The 18876-nt window shown below is 31.8% G+C and overlaps 1 non-coding gene across 1 annotated transcript; it reads right to left on the bottom strand.

Annotated features, from left to right (window-relative positions):
* Window positions 1–14967: 14967 nt before the first annotated feature.
* Window positions 14968–15040, bottom strand: Trnar-ucg (transfer RNA arginine (anticodon UCG)). Its single transcript has one exon. It is a non-coding gene; the product is annotated as a tRNA-Arg (tRNA).
* Between the last annotated feature and the right edge of the window lie 3836 nt (window positions 15041–18876).

The raw sequence follows: 18876 nt of genomic DNA on the forward strand, positions 1-18876 counted from the left end.
CAAAAAATATGTACTTGTATTTTAACGGCCCACTGGATGATAAGTAGTTATCGTCGCCTATATACATGATATCGTTTGTTGTCAGTTACTACTCTATTTGCATAAAAAAATTAACAGATTATTATGCGTTGCCAGCCATGAGGCTAAGATGTCAAAGTACCGTGGCAAGCGGTACTCTGTAAATTCTCTGCCACAACTTACCCTCTCAACCGAAACACACAAAGCAATCTGCTTTGCAAGGATGGCTGACCCACCCATTACACTCGTCACCGGGTACTACATGTTCGAACTGGTTTGATTTGAAAATTGTAACAAATTTTTGTTACTCAAGTAGGTAACTATGTATTGTGACAACTTTGCTATTTAACAGTTCATATTCATCAAAAAGTCTTAAAAATGTAATTTAAACTACATTTATTTAAAAAGAGCAACACGCAAGTTTCTTGCTCATTCTTCTTGTGATCAGTCTGCTTTCCGAATGAGTGGTAGAATTAAAATTATATAACTATTCAAAAGCGCTACAATATTAAGTTTGTATAAACATTTTTTTTTCTTATTCTTCTTGACAGCTAAAATAAGTGTAGTAAAAATGTGTCTGGAAGTAGACGAAACGAAACAAATTTTGTGAACATTCTACCTATGTTGTAAATACATAGTATATTTATATTTCTGATGTTCAATTAAATACAAATAATCCGACACTTATTAAAACAAAAATAGTAAATAATACTGTCTTGATAAAAAGCACAATCTCAAATGAATCATCAAATATAATAAAACCGGCAGTAAAACACAATTTAATTTAATGTTTGCCTCGTTCCTAGTCAAAGAACTTGTTTATTTTTTACCGCTTTATTCAGTTGAGCTGCAATTACACTGTATTGCTGGTGGAACTTTCTTGTTTTACACTTTCTTTTGCCACTAGCTGTAATAGCAATGCGCTATGAGTTAACTAAGTTACGAGAAGGAAACTGCATGTTTGTCCAGTGTAGGGGTCAACTGCATAGGAAATAAAACGGTACTGTACTTTTTAATATAGTATAAAAGTTAATGAATTGTTTGCATTTAAATTCTTTTCAAATAACAGTGTATTTTTGTAATGCAATAGTAATAAAATAAAATATTATTCATATAAAACACCTTCTTAGTAATCTTCGTGTAAATTTTATGACGAAATATAAAACCAAAAGGAGATCGAAATTGATTAATGAACAGTTTTTTTATATATAAATAGTAAGTGTCGAATTTTAAAATTCTACTATAGTCAGTTGAAAAACTAAAAGCAAGAAATTATTACAGAATCTTGGATGGTAGACCGACTCTAACTTTACCTTTTTTTCATATTTCCTGCTTACCCTATCGTGTTGTGTAATAGTAATTACAATTTTATCATATTTAAGGCATCATCTGCATAGAGCCGACTCGGTTGGGAAGTAAAAAGTGCATAGTTTTATGTTCGGCGCGAGCTATAAAGTTCAAGTAGTTGTTTTTATTTACAACATTGTGGTATCAAGTTAGGAATAAAAGTTGTTATGCAAAATATCTACAATTAATTTTTGTTTGTTTGTTTATTAAATTGCTTGTTATGTAAAAGTGTTAGGTTGGGGGTCCGTAGTAACCTGCTTTTGTTCTAAAATAACCTATAAATATGTAACAGAATCTAAGGAACAAACATATGAAGATACATATGATTACATACAAAACACGAGATTTTAAGACCTTAGAAAATATTCGCGTTCGTTATTTACAAAAAGGTTAGGTTTTCTTTTAATGCGGGAAAAAGAAGATACTCAGAAAACAAAATTTAATAGAATATATATGCAGTATTGGACAAATGTTAAATTATAAATATTAACTAATACTATTAGCTGTAGCACGCAAAATATATATACGATTGAGAGGAGACTCTTACGCAATTTTTTTATAGTTGTAACATTGGGTAGAAAAAATATAGGCTACTTTTAATTGGTCAATCATGGTCACGCGGACGGGAAGATGTTAGTTATATAATAATAATATCTCAGTATAATTCACACAGCGCCATCTAGTCCCTAGGTAAGTAGAGCTTGGGTACTAGGTACTAGACAACTGATATAAATACATAGATATATTTGTTTGTCGGTTCCGGAGATTCTCGACTCCTCCTGGCTAATTGAAACCAGATGATATACTTTAAATGCTTGAAACTAAATAAGTATAAATATATACTAATGCATTATACCGCCGATCCATCAGTCCGGTGACAAATTGCTGACAAAATTTTCCACAACAATTATTTCATTTTGCAAAGTATTTGTAATTGCAAAACGTATATACACGCTGCATATACACTTCGTTGACATTTTGAAAGTGTTCTGTTTTATTGCAAAAAGCCACACGGCTGTTCAGATTTGAAACCTGGTATGTCCATTCGATCAAATGAAAACGGAGAGAGGAACAAATTGATTGATTGTTTCCAAATTGAAACGCGATAGAAACGAAAACAACGATTATTCTTATTAATTGAAACTGGACGGAAGGTTTTTCTTATTTTATTTTATTGAAGCTCATTTCATGAATGATAAAATATAAGTCTACATTATAGCCTACATATATACTATATAAATAAAACATAAAGATCATGTATTACATTTTTTTGCAGTTGATATAATATTGAAATATATTCAATCTGATTAACAGTTATAATATCCACATATATGAACAGAACATAGTGATACCTCTCACGAGATACCATGGTTTATGTTGCAGACTAAGATATCATGTCATGCCTATTCAATAATTTTACTTTTATGTCCTACAGATCCAGTGTACACGGTTAAACGAAAAATATCAGAGAGATTATTATCTAGTCTAGACAATTGAGACCGATACTTATCACAAAACACGCAAACTGAAAGTTTGCTTGTCGTACTTATTATGATATAAATATTCTGTATCTTTTTAATTTAATGAATTATGTGCTATAGTTAGGTACTTCATGAATTGACAACGTCGTGCTGAAACCAATATTGTCAATGCCCAAGTTTCTCTCGGTAATCGGTATCTATGAATCCAAAATACTAGGATTCAAACCTACTCGCATTATTCGGATTATTTTGATTTGGATGTTTACTACACTAGTCAGTCAGAAATATAAATGCATATACAAAATTTTTTCTGCGTGTCGCCCAGTTTGGCACTCACGACCTCTGGGGTCTATGTTGGATAGTGAATGACTGCAACAAACTGTAAAGATGTAATATTAATTCGTTCAAATATATACAATATGTTTGTTACCATGTTTTAAATTTAGCTAGACGCAATTTGAAACGAGCGCGTTAGATACTCTTTGTCCAATTAGTAACACATTTCAAACCTACCGTTAAACTGTGTCTGTTTTAATAGAAACTGTTTTGTACACAAACTAACAAACTATTAGCACAATTCTCAAGAACAATTGCTTTTCAATGTTGACTATTAAACACTCTTAATAGTCCTTGAGATTTATTATTGTGTATATGTAGAGGGAGGGGATTATTACTAATGGAACTACTAGAGGAGCCATCGACAGCCCGACGCCAGCAATATAGTCAATTAGGTCTATCTCCACGCAGTCTCCCTGGATCTAATCGATTATAAAAGTATCACTTCTAAGAATATTCTTAACTTGTTGTCCATGATGAAATTTAAATATCGGGGAGCACAATAAATCTATTTAGGTCACAGTGCAACAAGTCTAAGCACCTGACAATAGAGCAAAACCTTCAATGAAATAAAAAAATTACATAATAGCAGCTGCATACGTGCATCTGGTGTGAAAAGCTAATTAACTAAACCTCATACAGATCCCATAAACCTCCACTGGCCAGCGTGTACTGTTAACGCACGCGACGAAAACTACCATATTCATTTTATAAAAAAATATTGTTATGTATAGTTGTACTAGCAACCCGGAATTATGAATGGAATTTTCTTTTTTATATACATAAAAAAGAAAATTCCATTCATAATTCCGTTTTTAACAAGAAATAAGGGCTGTATTCATACGAATACAGCCCTTATTTCTTGTTAATAACATAACTAAAATAATATAGTTTGTGTAGATGAGAGAATGTTCAAAATCAGTAAAATAAGTATTTTTAAATTTATTCATTATTTATGATCTATTATGATCCTGACATCAAAATTATCTCTTTATAATATAAATTTTGATTGAGCATTTTATTACTTACATATTCTATTAACAATGCCTTTTACAAATTTCAAGATATCCAGAAGACTCGATTATCTTATTGAAATGGATCGCTTGAGATACCTATCGGTGCTGAAAGAATAAATCAAGTGTTCTTTTTAGACAAGATTCAAAGGCTTCCCGAACAGCAGGAAAATCTTTTATTTCTCAAACGAAACTAGATCAGCTGAAGATCTCTTCACTTATCGTATTGTGCTCACAGATGCATCGAACTTGGTCGTTTGACGATTCGGAATTTTAAAACTAATAAGATTGTTTTACAGTTTCCGCTCAACTGGGATTCTCTCTGTAGAAAATTGTACAGAATTAAATTAACAAAGTTAAATAATAGGAATTGAGATGCCGTGAAGTTTGGTTGTAAACTGAAATATCTCATTGTCGTAGTCATGACGAATTCGATGTACTAGCAGTTAAATAAAATCAAATAAAAAATAATTTCTTGTAGAGATTTTTTAATTTTAGTCGCTTATGAATATCTAGTTTTTTGTATCAATATACTTCTTTTTCCCTACCGTACAAAGTTTCGACAATCGCTAGTTCGTTGTCGTACTACTTTTCTATCAGAAAACTGTACACGTGTTTTAGATTCTCGTTTATTTCCAGTGTACAGTTGTACTCGATAATAATAAGTACAAATTCTGCTTGGTCTGACAATAGATAGCGCTTCGTGAGTTATCATTTAGAATATACTACCAATGTATTATGTAATAACAATTCTAGATTAAAGTAATGCGGATTCAGTGTCGATCCAAAAGGTTTGTGATCACCACTGCAGGACTTTTGACCCGGTTCTCTTATGACCGCTGCAACAAAGTAATAAGAACTCAGTCGGTGAAATGTTGGCTACGGTTTGGAATCTCTATATAAAAATCCAGTTGATTCTCTCAATTTCTGAAGCACAGGATTATCTAATTTAAAAATTATTGTCATTTGCCTCTATCACACATATATATATACAATCTACAAAATGTCTTGCAGAAAACCTTCACTTACACAGGATGTGTAGACCCGTTGATAAAAAAGTATTTACTCTTTAAATGTTTGCGGCAGTGCGGATAGATGGTTATGAAGCTATAATGCGTAATAGAACTGCATCACTGATGTGTAGAATGCGGGGGAGCGCAAACAGCCTCCTGAACACCATAGCAAATATGTCGGATTGTCCCCTCCAGAGACACTGGACATCACTGCACTGCAGCGAACCCAATGCTTCTGGACTTGGAAATAAACATAAATATATGAATTAAATGAATATAAATTATAATTTACTAACATAGTTTATAAGTTGTTTACTAGCATAATATGGATACATATCCGAATTAAATTAATAAATAAATAATGGATAAACAACTACATATGTCAGTAGATGGTGCATTCGCTTGCACTAATAGCATATGCTGCCAGGTTGGGCTGCCGCCGCGGCGCCGGTGGATGATGATAAGATTGCCACTTAGTTAGCCCATTATGTCAAATTCACAACGAATTAACCACGACTATTTCAAAGGAAGACCACGTGGAAGTCGATCAGGCATTGTACATTGCTAGTGCACGAGTAGCAACAGCATTCAAGTACATTTGTGAAACGTTCCAAGTTTGAACATTGCAGTCCTTGGCAGAAATACTTATTACTAACAGCACGTATGACCCAACCAGATAGACTGTAAAAAATTATATCTCACGGATATAATTTTAAGATCCCCTTAAGATCGTAGTATGATTAAATAGTCTGAAATAATTAAATATCTAACCTAAAACTACACGCAGAATAGAATAGAAGTAAAAATACCTACGCTGTCTGAATTCTCTAAAGGACTATTTCCATAATCAATTTTAATCTCTAGGCTCATATAGGACATGTTTGCTGATTAAATTTGTTAGAACAATATGATTACATTAAACAAGAGAACGCGGATTATATAAATTATATAATATTCATATAAAAAAAGTTTAAATCAGAGTTGAGATGCCGCAAGAAATGTTAAGATTACGATGTGTATTCTTTATTTAAATTTTCTCTTTACTAATCCGCTTCCTCTTATCGCGGTCGCTCTCGCCACCGTTCGTACACTATAAGCTCATTGTTACATAACTGTGTCGAGTAATATGGACGTGGTATTTATTCGCGTTAATTAGCAGAATATAACCGAGGCGTAATTAGTTTCGGCTTATTTATGCGATTTGAATTAGTGACGTATTTGATCAGATAATACAGTCAATTGCCTTGTTAATTGAAGTTATTTGTTTTAAATTTATATTCCTGCTTTATGTCAATAACTACACAATTGTATGTTTTATATTTCTTTAATTCGCTACTTACAAAAATGGTGATTATTCCTTATGGAGCGCGTCTCCTACTGTCTCCTAGCGTCTCCTTATGGGGAACCATTACGCACTTCTGTTGTTTCCATATTTAAAAATGTAAAAACGTAAGATAGCTTATATTTAAAATTCTCGTGACACAATGTTACTTACCATACTTCTGCGAAACGACTCTACTGATTTTTTGAAAATTTTATATGCATATTTAGTAGGTCTGAGAATCAACTACTACCTATTTTTCATATACCTAAGTGATAACGGTTGCCCAACCCCAACATTTTTTTATTTTTTGGACAAACCTCATTTCTTATTGTTTTATAATGTGGCATTAAAAATACATAGAACCCTAAACTTTCGCTCTTCTACCACCAATATCTGTCTTTTAACAGCGATATTAATTTATATAGCAAAACAACGTTTGCGGTGACAGCTAGTATTTATAAAAAGAACGACGTTGATGATGTATTCCTATGGCAATAAATCTAATTATTTCATATTGATAATTAGGAAAAGCCTCTTTATTGATGTCGGTTGAAAACCGTCCTTAATTACCGTTAAAGCCTTTATATTGTCGAAATATAATGAGAGTTTGATATCTCTCTTTTGAATATTTTTAATTCAGTGCCTTATTAAACGGCGGAAGTCTTAAAAGAAATTTAGAATAGAAGATTTCCTGTAGCCGAGTCAGTAGCAAGAAGTTAATTAAGTTAGTCCACTCTTTGTTTTTACTAAAGCCCTGTGGTTAGCCGCAAGCTTTCCGTTTTTCAGCGCAGCGCAGTCACTTGAAGATGAATTAAATTTTAAATAAAAAAATATCATTGTACTTAACGAGTTTGTTTAAACGAGAAATTGCTTTTTTTATAACAACCCACTTTATGTTTTTTTTTATATGGTTGATAATGGAATAGTGCACCCGTCTGTGCTAACTGTATATGCTGGCGGGGCACCAGTGCAGGATAATGTGATAAGCTTTAGGTCTGGTTAGTTAGCCCATTGTAAAAATTCTCCAGGATTTTATCATTTCAGGGGGAACCCCATGGAGGTCAACTTGACAACAACTGGTACATTGCTAACTATGGAGTCATCAGTCTACATTTCATACAATCCCCTTCCCCCAACCCATCAATTCCCCTCAACCCATACCATCCCACCATCCCTCCTGCGGGATAATGGACTTTTGAAGATTTTCCACACTTAAAAAAAAGGGTTTCATCATTGTTAAGGATTAAGATTTAATTTCGCCTTATCCTGTACTGCTATATCCACAACCTTCAAATACAGCTTACAAAACAAACAAATTGCTTAACGACAGAAATAAATGATACAGTGGTGCCACATAGACGACGTTGTACAAAGTTTACCTCAGTAGCATTATACTTAACGAGTTTATTTAATTGAGAAAATCATATTTTACTTATGTTTTCAATACGAGATGTTGGAAGACGGTATCATGATTCCATTTCAGTAGACATTTTGTTGCGGAAAGTTCAAAGTGTTCAAGAGTTTCTTGAAAATGGAAAGTCAAATCAGTCACTCGTATCATTAATATTATAGTACTTGGGCAACCGAGCTTCGTTTTTTGTTTTAATTATTATTATATACGCATTTTGCGTCTATCACGTTATAGGGAAATCAACTATATATATAGGTATAATTAAACGTGAAACTAATAGCGATCTCTTAAAACTTTATAAAACCCATAACTTGAAATGATGCTACCGGGATTAAAACAAGTTTACACGTCTGAATTATTTTAGAACTATCTATAAAAAATCCAATTATAGTAAGTAATATTAATAATAATTTTTATTTAACAATAACAAGGCATCGTAGGTATCTATCTATCAAATAATAATTTGTATAATAATAGCTCTTCGTTTAGACTAAACAAAATCGTGGATTTTCCTTTCAATTGTTTTTAAAATTGTAGAAAGTTAATAAACTCTATTAAGAATCTCTTACACAAAAAAAATCGAACATTAGTTAATAGATAAAGTGGCTACTTTTATTAAATTCTTACGCCGGAAATATTATTTTTTTCCTGAATGAGTAGCTAACCCGCTCAAGAAATCTAATTTCCTTTCTGCTTTTGTACTACTTTTCTTGTTGTTCTAAATGTTTTCTTGTATTGTTCAGGTGTACATTCTATTGTTTTTTAATTAAAACATGAAATTTAATCGTTTACCTTTGTTCGTACACGCGCTATGATATTTACTTAAATTAAATCTTTATTAAATTGCGTCAAAGGCGAGTTATTTAGTGTGCCATCTCATAATAGCCCTGATAATAAGTGATACTGAAATTAATTCTGGCTCATATTATATTTCAGTAAGTTTAACTAATACAATATCTATACTAATACAACAGTAAGTCTGTTTAATATCCCTTCACGAATAAACCGAGCTTAATGAAATTTTGTTGCATCCAAAAGTCTTCAGTTCGTTATGACAACTATGAATTATACTATAAAAAAATAAGGTAACTTATTCAGAATGTTTTTATTGAAGCTTCATAACTATAAATATGTTTTTGTAGTGTATTGGTGCATCTTCTAACAGACGTTTTTGGATGTTTAGTGACTCTCATACTCGAGAGAGGGGAAGAAGCAACGCCGACGATTTCAAATTAAGTAGAATTGCTAAATTTAATTTTAGGATCCTCGATTATATATGGAGCCTACGAATAATTAGCAGAACTCAGTATATGATCGTCTCATGTCTCATAAATCTATAATATTTATTAGAGTGTCCCTTATTTTCAGAATATTTTTCTGTAACGCATAATCCTCTAATTATATTTATTATCTACATGTTAATTTATATACGAGTAATACTACCACAAACATTTTAGGTTATTCTTTTAACGGAAATCCGTGCCTTTTATGAGCAGTTTAAAGATTTCTATAGAATATACCTGACAAACCCTTAAAAATTAGTTATTGTAGTGTAACATATGTATGTTATCCTCCTTAACTATAGTATACTTTAATGCATAAGTACGATATATAAATATGCATATGACTAACTTAACACCTAATAGTGTTCTTTATCATATTTCATATGATAGTGCATTTTAGCTATACTAACATATTTAAGGTTTTACAAAAGAAAAAAGATTTTTTTGTATAAGGGACACCCTAAATTATATAATATGTAGCACAAACACAAAATGTGAGCTATAAAACGTATTTCCAATAGCGATTTACTACTCGATTCGCCGCAAGATGACATCGTAAACTATTTTGTACGTGACTTACTGTACAGCTCTGATGCCGAGCGATACTTTAATCTCGTTAGCAAACTAAAAAATGTAAATACTGGTACTGATTTATAGGAAAGTTATTCAGTGCATTTCATGTAGCTTACATGATAAACAAGCTTGTGTCCCTGATAGAAAATAACTATGGCCTATGTACAACATTAAAGTCTGAGTGGCGATCGCGGACCAGAAGACGCAGCATGAGAATTATTAGGCACATTGATTTTATAACATCTTGTAAAGTATAATCCAAGTAAATCGCATTTAAAATTAATGTTCGTGTTGCTAAGTAACAGTTATGTCTTACGTGTATCTGAGATGAAAACCAGATTAAATTATATTTACTGTTGCATATCCATTGAATATCTCCACCAGGAAGGCCTCCGACAAGGTAGACCGATGATCTGTTCAAGATCGCTGAGAAGCGTTGGTTGCAAGCAGCGCATGACCGATCGTCGTGGAGATTTTTCAGTGAAGCTTTTGTTCAACAGTGGACGTCTTCCGAGCTGAAATAATAATAATAATAATAATCTCAGGACAATTCGCACAGCGCCATCTACACCCAAGTTAAGCTAGCTAAAGCTTGTGTCATGAGTATTAGATAACTGATACATATACATAGATATTTTTTTTTGTAATTACATACATATTATACTTAGCACCCAGACCCGAACAAACAATCATACTCATGAATACAAATGTTTGTACCGTGCGAGGAATCGAACCCTCGACCATCGGTCATAAAGCGGTGTGCTAGATCGCTAGACCACCGAGGTCGTCAGTGAAATTATGAAATGATGATGATGACTTACAGCATCATCATCGTATTAACTAATTATTGTTCTACAACTATACACGAGTCTTTCGTCATAATAGGGTGTGTTTTTTTCATTTAATTGGAATGGCAAACTTGGTGATAACTCACCTAATAGTAAGTAGAGACTCTCGCCTATATAGAACAGAAAAGCGAGAGGACTAAGATGTCATACCTCTTGTTCAGTCATTTAAAGGCTTAATACGGGTGTTTTTTTTACATAAAAACAACACTGGTGAATATATAAAATAGATAGAGTCAATAGTTTTATTTTTTAAATAGGGATCGATACTACTCTGATCATTTCAATCTGACTATTAAATTTACTAAACTGTGTAAATTTTAATTTAATTATTAAGTTATGAACGCTATAAAAAAAATTGCAGGCTGAACATACTTAACATAATACCATATATTACAAGCAATAAACAGCTTACAAAAAACAAAAAAAAAACTACTTAGCAGCTGCAATATATGAGTTTTAGGTACCCACGCAAATTTTACTACCTAAATCATCCTATGTTGATAGCATAGCAGGTCCTGTTGATTAGCCTTTAAAATATATATATAATAGAGTTTTATCAGAAATAAATTATACCACAATCGACAGGACGGTCAATCGTGCGTTTCGAGGCCTTACATCAGACCCATCCGCACTTTAACTCTTCCCCGGCTCATTGAAGATGCAGGTAATGGTACCTACTTACTATAGTACCGTTCGGTATGTACATAACATGCTTTAATTGTATTTGTTATTGTAAGAAGAAAAAATAATCGTGCATACGTAGAAATATTAGAATTCACAAATTCAATAAAATAAGGATAATTTATATAAAGATAAAGTTATTTGAATATTTTTGTACAGATTCATATTTGGGAGAATTAATTGAATCTGTAGAAAAATATTCAAAATTTCGTATACATAGACAAATATAATCCATATACATAAACAAATATAATCAATACATCTATGTATCTACATATAAGAAGACATAATAATTTCAATATTTTTCTTGTTATTGATATTATTAACGTCAAAAGTGGCTCCAAATGGTTCGTGTAAAACTACACACGGTGCTGCTCGCCAGTTCTCATACTTCAACTTGCCTTTGACACGCTCCCGCGTGTCTAGATACAAAACTGTGTCTGTCTGTCTATTTGTTACTTTTTCAAGACTAAACGGCAGACGGATCTGATGAAATTTGACGTGACAACAGAGATTGTATCTTGAGACCGGATACTGAGTAACATTTATTTAAAAAATGTAGACGAAGTTACGGCTGGTACACCTCTTTAAAGATTAAACTATCAGGGATAATAAACTATGTAAACCATACAGTTTCTTTGTTTTCTCTCAAAACTAACATAAATGCAGTTTTTTCTATATTTTTGAGAAGTAGTTTCTATAAAACCTGTGATTTATTATTTTTTAATTCACCCAAGAATAAGAAGAATCAATTGAATTATGATCTTTGCACCAATTATTTAATTATTAATTCATTGAATTTCATATTTACTTTACTTCCTATTAAATAATCGGAGTTTAAAGGATTGCATTGGAAATAATTCACTTAATACAAAACATTAACCTTAAGTAATAATTAGTCTAATTTACATTAGTCCAGTTTACTACTTAAATTGTACAGTTAGGTTGGAACTATCGGGTGTGGTGATAAATCGAAACTGTCATTATTATGGCAATCGATCCATTTATCATTAAATATGTATATAATACCTATCGATCATCCGATGACAAAGTCAGCTATACGTTGCATATGTATCAATCAATCAATATGCAGAGCGAATATCTACTAGTATTAAAGTTATGCATCTCTGTTGGAACCCTGTAATCTGTTACATCATATATCGTAAACAGCAATGTATTAATGTAATGTATTATTATTGTACTTGTATTAGTTTATGAGGCAAATAAAGATGATTATTGTATTATAATAAACTGCCTTACTTTCAGAAAGGATTTCGGATTCGTTCCCCGCTCACTACAGACGTTATATACATCTATACCGTGTGGGGACGGAATCCGCGACAGTCAAGAATGAGGATAGGTAATGAAGTCCGGGGCTCAAATTTCATTACCTATTCACAATCCTAAATCCACTTAACTGTAAAACTATAGATGTATGTCTTCATCTATATACGTATGACAAATTTGTGTTGTGTTATATATGTTTAATAAAAATGTCTATTAGTTTTCTATTCAATGTAATATACGCTCTTTAGTTCGGAAATTGATAGCACTGCTCATTTATTCACTAAAATGAATAAATAATACAGAGAGATTCAAAACACCCCAATCTTCTGGTCGCAGCAATAGGAAAAACTAGATTGCACAACTTACCATACCGTGCAACGTATCGTCAATATCGCTTACCCCATCACTATTTTCTTAACGAATAGTGGGTACGGGCTATTGGCGACCGACCGGTCTCACTTTGCATTCGATGTATACAGTAATAAACATTACACTTCTACCCTCAAATCGCTAATTCATGACATGACTCAAGCAAAATTAATGTTATTGTACCTCTAAAACTGTTTGTATATGTTTCATTGTTGTATTATGTAGGTAATATCTATCAAACCGTACATAAATATTTTTAAAGAGTTAATTATTAACTGTGACCTCTTGTTTTTTTTTGTATATATCATTTTCGTACTGTTATATGTTTAAAGAGATTGTCTGTGTAACGCTAAAAAATATGTTTTGTGTACTCTTAGATGTATATCTATTTGTATTGATTTTGTTATACTTAAACAAAAAAGAATTAAATAAAAAAAATAAAAATACAGAGAGAGCTAATTTAAAAAAATGGAAGTTTAAGAATAAATAAAATTAATAAATAACTCCGGGGAAGAAGTATTCTTCAGCATAACACCGTGACGTATCTATTCTTACGTAATCAACACTACATAATTGCATTACTAATAAAGTTAACACGCTCAGAGTACCTAGTTCGGTAGTACTATGTAATATTATGTTATCTGTGGTAGTACTATGCAAGCAGAGTTACGAGCTATGCTGAATACACATCACTAGAGTAGAGGCACCATTCATTCAAATTTTTCAGGACCTGTCCTAGTTGAACACGCCATTAATAACAAGCTTTATGTTCGTGTCGCTAAACAAGTAAGGCTCGCGGATTAACCGTATCTACACACAACGTTTTAAGCTGTTACTGATGGCCCAATTTATCACTACGATAGGTACAACTATGTATACCTACATATTCATATTAAACCAAAATTTACTCGTGTAATAAAGGGTAGATTTTTATTAAGCAATTTTGAAAATTTACTAAGTTGCGTTTTTTAAAATCCATAACTGATTCTAAAAATATTTGATTTGAAAAATATTTGATACAAAATTAATTAAAAATCGTTTGATATATTCAAAATATCTTCAACTATTACAAAAACATACAACTATTACAAAACTGGTATAGATAGTAAATAAAACAATTTCTTATTATATACTTATAAAATTTATTACTTTTATTTTTATTTTATTACAAATTTCATTATAGTTACATATAGGTATCATTAATTTTCAAGTTACAGCTTGTGTGGTCTTTGCGATCAACAATTACTATATTTAATTACTCGTATCTATAGACTGATTTGTGCCAAAATAAAATAAAATATTTATATTGTATAACTCAAACAGCGTTACGTAGTGACATTATCTTCATATTTGTCTCAGCGCATATTCTAATCCCAAATGTATATACTCAATGTTATTAATCTTTTGATGTCCTAGATTGAGATGCTAATAATGGTAATACACCTGTCCTAGTCGTAAATTTTAATAATTAATACAAGATACTGGTCAGTCGACTCGTAGATCCCGTTTGCATGAACGAATTATGTTTGTTTTTCCTATACAAGTTGTTTTACTGAGAAGAATTTATGTATAAGAAGATTTATGTTTTCTTCTATAAAAATGTGAATTACTAATAAACACAAATAACTTGCTTCGACTAAAAAATGCCTGATAAAAATCCAAAATTGTTCTTCTTTCTTATGATAAATACTACTCTATAATATACAAATATTATAAGAGTGAAAGTATGTATGTCTGTCTGTTTGATTGTTACGTTTTCACTTCTAAACGGCTTAAAGGATTTTAATATTTATCAGGAATATAGATTATATCACGAGTATGAATATTCTATATTTTATCTCTAAAAAAGCAGTAAAAGTGAGATAAACCTCATACTTCGACAACCCTCATATTTCTATATATACATCATCAGTGCGTTTAAAATGTATAAAAATACGGTGGTATTGACACCTTCCTCGTTTTTAAATAAAAAAATGTTGATGACGACCGTGACAGGACTCGAACCTGCAATCTTCGGATCCGAAGTCCGACGCCTTATCCATTAGGCCACACGGTCCCATGACGCATGTCTCCAGATTTAGTAGCATATTTCTATGTCAAAACTGGTTTTATTTTAAAAAAATTGTTATTTATCAAGTATTTGATCAATAAACGAATTAAGCTTTATTTCCATAAATATCCATAATTTTTATGTAATTGGAATGTCAAAAAAGCTATTAATGATCACCGTCGCCTATATCCGTGAATAGTATAATATGGTGTTATTATGGGACGTTTGCGATATCACTCATGCGTTGCCATTCTGGAGTTCCAAGGTGTCATGTCATGTCTACATATCCTGTAATTTCACTGCCTTATCTTACTCTTCAACTGAAACACAGCTCACGCAGCAAGCTGTTTGACGGTTGTATAATAAATGTAACAGACGTACATATAGCATACAACTTTTTATATATTTTAGCTTAACATTAGTAATTTCAGAATATTGGTAATATGATATTTTGTTTCATTAGAATCACAACACAATCTCAATCATATTGAAGTAAAAAACTGAAAACAAATTAATGATTTATTAAATAAAATATATTGGATTACTATCCTGGCTTAGTCCTGAAACGAGGACGTGAGTTCGAATCTGGAAACAGCAAAGAACTTTGTATGATAATTCACACTTCTGTTTGACTGATGTCAGACCACTGATTAACCTCCAAAATTGGTTTTAGTTTCAGTGTGTCTACCGTGTAGATAAACTTATATATTTGTTTGCAGAGTTAGTTTAGTTAGTTAACCCTCGACACTTATTCCAATATTTTTATTCAATTTGCTATAGACCATATAGTTTTACAGTCTAATATTTTTTTTACAAATAATTATATTTATTCACAACTGAACTTGGAAAATATATATTCTTTTTATTTGCAAAATGGTTTCATTCTTAGAAACAATAATCATTTTTCATTATTTACAAATAATAATTGTATTCTACGTAAATTTAATGTGGTATGGTGCAAAATAGATTATATTGTTCCACGAAATATCAATTGACAGATTAATAACGCCATAGTTCATTGTAAACTCAGATTATTATCTGTGGCCTAATGTTTATTACATGTATTGGAGCGCTCTATGCAAACTATGATATACCAATAATTGTAAAACATGCATTTTGCAATAATACATTATTTATATACAGGTAATGTAAATTAAAGACAAGAAAGACAATGATAACAATGTTTTTGTAGAAAAAATGTGAAATTCAATTCTTAGTGCTGACATTATTATATATATCTGAATGCATAAATATTAAGAGTGCATAGCGGTTTCTATATTAATTGTCGAATGCCTAATTCTTGTTAGTGTTTTGCCATAGAACGACATTTATTTAAAAAAGCAACACGCAAGTTTCCTTCTCGTTCTTCTAGTGATGAGTCTGCATTCCGAATGAGTGTTAGAATAAAATTATTGCCAATTTAGTACCAGTACGTATAATGAAAACACGACATTTTAGTGCTTCGGAGGGGCAACGTATGAATGGTATTATGGCGTCACATCATAATGTGTTGTCCGTGGTTACGGTTACCACTTACCAACAGGTGAACCGTCAGCTTATATACTATTCCAATTATATAAAAAAATATGCCAAGGCGATTCACTCCTAATGAATGATGGGCTATTAGATATGACTCAAGCTCGTCCTATCATCCTCCACCAGGATATCCTGTTAGCGCACCCGCCTGCGCTGTTGGTGTACACACAATTATATCATCACCCATAAAAACATACACATAAAAACCACGTGTTACAGATTATTAATGTTTAATTAGTATAAAATAAAGTCACCGCCGCTTATATATGTGTATAAATTACGCAAAGGATTTTAATGCAACTTTCAACAACAAATAGAATGATTCAAGATGATAGTTTACGAGTATATGTATTCATACGTGTTATGTGTGTATAACAAGCCGAGAAATACAAAGATTCGTAATGAATCCGTGCGAAGTCGGGACGAGTCGTTATATAAATGTACTCAATATTCTTTAACGTTTATTAATTTACGTACGTTTGTTCATTTCAGGCGTAGCAGTCCCTTCGTATCTTGCGCACATTAAAAAATGTTAATGCTTTTGTCGACCAACTCGCCTGTAACATCAAACAAAATAGTCATAATTGAGCCCGTATCAAATAATGTATTAAACGGGAGCGTCCTTTGTTGTACTTTATCTGAAAATCAAATTCTATTTGTTTATATTAATTTCTTGATTATTCTCAACTAATTAAATTAAATTATAATAATTATTAAATTATATTCATATTAGACAGGTAATAAGAAAATATTAAGAAGCTAATACGAAATTATTAACTAAATATTATAAGATATTTTTAGTAGTGAAGTGTTACCCCCCAATTCAAGTATGTTTTTTTGAGATACAGAATAAATAGTCTTTGTCTGTAACTCGTAATATATAATAGTAATAAATGGACAGCCACATTTTCGGATTTAGTATATGTATGTATAGTATGAACGGCATATACTGACCGCTACAGACAATTATTCTCAAGAATACAAAATGTCTGCACAGTGCAAGGATTAAACCCGCGACCACCTGAAGTAAGGCGATATGCTAAACTGCTAAACCACCGAGGCCGTTATATATTATGTAAATATATGTAGTATATTTTGGTATAATCATACGCCACGCCTAGTTTGAACTAGTTACTGCATTCCTTAAAGACTTAATATCTGAAACCTTATACCTTTCTAATCTTACATCACTTTCAATGAAATAAATCATCCTAACTCCTTCAATCGTTTTTATGTGAAACCTTAACACACTTTTATAAGCAGGCAGTTTTCAGTTCGTCAAGATTTTACGAGTATATCCTATGTACAATGGCAAGCGGAATGTCTGTTGGAGCTTGCAAATAAAACCACATCTATATTAACTATTGCCGCTTTCCACCACACTTATAGAGTAAGTCATAAAAAATTTACGCTCCTGTTTACAAGAAAAGGTTGCTCTACTTATACACTCACTTTTCACTGTCATGTGAGTACCAGGTAACGTATTATGCGGATCAAAAATCCCCAAGTTGCTTGTAAGTTGCAACAAAGTCTTAAAAGCAAAGTACGCGGTTGTTTAATGTAAACATCGAACCAGTAGGTTCTATTCGTCGCGTCGCGTATTACTCGTTTTCAAAGTTTTATTAGTATTGGAAAAGTTATATCGACTTGATTTTTTTATAAAAACAACTTTTATTCGATATAAAGTTCGATGTTTATCGAATTGTTTATCGATATAAATAGAATGCTATTCAGAACGCATATTTGAAATTGTAATAATGTTTACTTTTTAGTAATATGTCTAATAATATATCTTGTACATAAAAAAATCATAGGTATAAGTTCAACAATATTTTTTATATTTGTGAGTAACCAATATTAATTCAAAATTATATAGCTGCATTAGCAGGCTTCTACCAGACTTACTGGGCAGGGAGAGAAATACGAACGGTAAAGGTGAGTGTTGATGTATGTCGGCATAAACCTACACCCGGGTCAAAAGTCCCGAGAACTGCTTTTGAAAAAGAAGTTTCCCTTTCTGCCAGGTGATGGACCCGGCACCTTACGGTGTATCCATGGAATGCTAAGAAGTTCGTCTCACATACATATAATTATAATAGACAGTCATGGTGGTCAAGCTTTTTAGCACACCGCCTTACTATCCGATAGTCGCCGGTTCAATTTCTCATACGGTGCAAACGTTTAACAATGACTTGACTTATAGTTAGGTTTTTTTCAAATATAGCTTTATAACAGTTACATAATTAAGGCAACTCAAACAATTCCATTGATCCGTCGATAACTTTACTAGATGCTACGTCATATAT

Source organism: Achroia grisella, unplaced genomic scaffold (assembly GCF_030625045.1).
Source record: "Achroia grisella isolate CSIRO2021 unplaced genomic scaffold, CSIRO_AGI_Agris_v1 utg511, whole genome shotgun sequence".
Taxonomy (NCBI): Eukaryota; Metazoa; Arthropoda; class Insecta; order Lepidoptera; family Pyralidae; genus Achroia; species Achroia grisella.